This window comes from Palaemon carinicauda, chromosome 4 (genome assembly GCF_036898095.1).
Source record: "Palaemon carinicauda isolate YSFRI2023 chromosome 4, ASM3689809v2, whole genome shotgun sequence".
Classification (NCBI taxonomy): domain Eukaryota; kingdom Metazoa; phylum Arthropoda; class Malacostraca; order Decapoda; family Palaemonidae; genus Palaemon; species Palaemon carinicauda.
Window position 1 is genome coordinate 6,160,423 of NC_090728.1, and position 2,500 is coordinate 6,162,922.

At 30.8% G+C, this 2,500-nt stretch overlaps 1 pseudogene; it reads left to right on the plus strand.

Annotated features, from left to right (window-relative positions):
- The window catches only part of LOC137639257 (uncharacterized), a 36,300-nt pseudogene that overhangs the window by 3,728 nt on the left and 30,072 nt on the right, over positions 1-2,500 (plus strand).

Genomic DNA, 2,500 nt, shown 5'->3' on the forward strand with positions numbered 1-2,500 from the left:
GACACTTCAAACAGTAGAGATTACAAGTTACCAAGATTAATGTCAAAGGGCAGAGATTTAGGGATTTGAAATATTGACTTTAGAAATGTGAAAAACTTCGTTTTGTTTTGTTTCTGTTGATAGCATTCCGTTTCCCATTATGCATCTGCGAGGTTGATTCTACAATTCGATTATTTATACAATATACCTTTTTTTCAATATTTATTGTTCTATTACTAATTTTTTTTTTTTATATGAATTTGTATATTTTTTACTGTTTCTTAATGTTATTTATATGCTTCATATGTTTAGCCCTGGAAAATGTGGTTACAAAAACCCAAAAGGTAAGGATGAATAATTGAATTTTTAGAACTACCACTTTCTTTGTTGCCACCTTCACAGATAATGTTTCCTGGACTTCTTTCAACTTGGGCGTTGCTTTGACTGGAACCAACGGAGAACTGTTTCAACGTGAAGTTTCAAAGCTTTTTCATTATGTTGTTTTTTTTATTTCGCATCAGATAAGGAGGTTTCCTTCATATTTAGGACCTCGTTCGGCATCGTTAACTACTTCTGTTTATCTTATAGACTTTCTTTGACTCTAGTCAAGTAAAATAAAATCTTTCGTGTTGCTTTCAAATAATATCGTTTATATTTTTTTTCATCCATAAAGTTATCTTGAACAGATGTGCAGACTCCCACTTACTGAAATATTCTTTAAACTTTCATTTTGAATTATTTAGAAAACATCAGAGACATTGCAAGAATACTGAAAATAACCTATATAAAAGTCACTTAGGGGCTTCAACCTACAAAACTGCGTCAATGAAAAAAAAAAAAAAAAAAAAAAAAAAGATCAATATATAAAGAGGAAAGAAGAAATCCATATGTCACAGCCATCGATATGGCACTAAAAATGTGGATACTACCAATATTATAATTATCATTATTGTTATGGTTCCAGTAACTTTTTCATGAATTCAACTCCTTCTATGATGTTTTTTTATTCTGTGTTTGTCCATAAAATTTGACAAAAAAGGTGTTTTCAGAGGAGTAGGGGTGAGAAAAATTCTTCCAATACTTGAATGGAAATGGAAATGATGACCATATAGGATGGGCTATAGAAGTTTGTAAAACAGATATCATCCACACGAAGCAGTGGTTTTCTTTATGATAGAAAACCATAAAGTCTTTTCAGAAGCATCTTGAAACGGAGAAAAAACCAATCCTCTCTTGGTCAGTTTTGATTAGAAAGGTCAGAAAGTCGAGTATAGTTATTTTCAAGAAGGAAACCAAAAGAAAAGAGATATCTCCAAAAAGAATCTTATCTAACGTTTTTAGCAACAGTAATACCATTTTCCACTCAAGCATTCAATTCTCCATACTACAGAGGCGAAGTTTATTGCTCATTTATTCCATACTTATCAATTTTATCAATTGTCACTACTTCCTTTTATATTATGCTTTTATGTAGTATAATGTAATTAATAGTGTTAACTTTGTGTAAAATTTACCCATAACCCATTTGATGGACTTAGTTTGGGAATTAATTTTGTGTGATCTCATAGATGCAGGGGTTTTCCTCTATGAAGTTGACAGTCTATAAAAAAGGCTAATAATAATAATAAAAATAATAATAATAATAATAATAATTATAATAATGCTGAATAATAATAAATTATAATAAATAATAAGTAACAACAAACAAATAATAATAATAATAATAATAATAATAATAATAATAATAATAATAATAATAATAATAATAATAATAATAATAATGAAGATTTGGAAAACTAAAACCAGAAAAATGCCATTAACATGCACTATTTATTTCTGATGAGCTTAGATTAAGATATGTTTTAAATGGCTTGAATTTTTACATTTGTCATATTTTGAACAGAGTGAAAACTTACACATGTTACGGAGTCCTTTGACTGGCCAGACAATAGTACTTTGGTTCTATTTCTGGGTTATGGTTCACTTTCCCTTAGCCTATATAAACACCCAATAGTCTGGCCTATTCTTGACATATTCTCCTCTGTCCCCATACACATGACAACACTGAGATTACCAAACAATTATTCTTCGCCCAAGCGGTTATTCTACTGAAATCGTCCAATGGCCACTTTCCTCTTGATAAGGGTAAAAGAGACTCTTTAGCTATGGTAAGCAACTCTTCTAGGAGAACGTCACTCTAAAATCAAACAATTGTTCTCTAGTCTTGGGCAGTGCCATAGCCTCTGTACTATGGTCTTCCACTGTCTTGGGTTAGAGTTCTCTTTTCTGAGGGTACAATCGAGCACATTATACTATCTTATTTTCTTGTAATTTTGTTAAAGTTTGTTATAGTTTATATAGGAGACATTTATTATAGTGTTACTGCTCTTAAAATATTTCATTTTTCCTTGTTTCCTCTCCTCCCTGTGTTATTTTCTCTGTGGAAGCCCCTGGGCTTTTAGCATCCTGCGTTTCCAACTAGGACTGTAGGTTAGCAAGTAATATTAATCATAGAAATGAT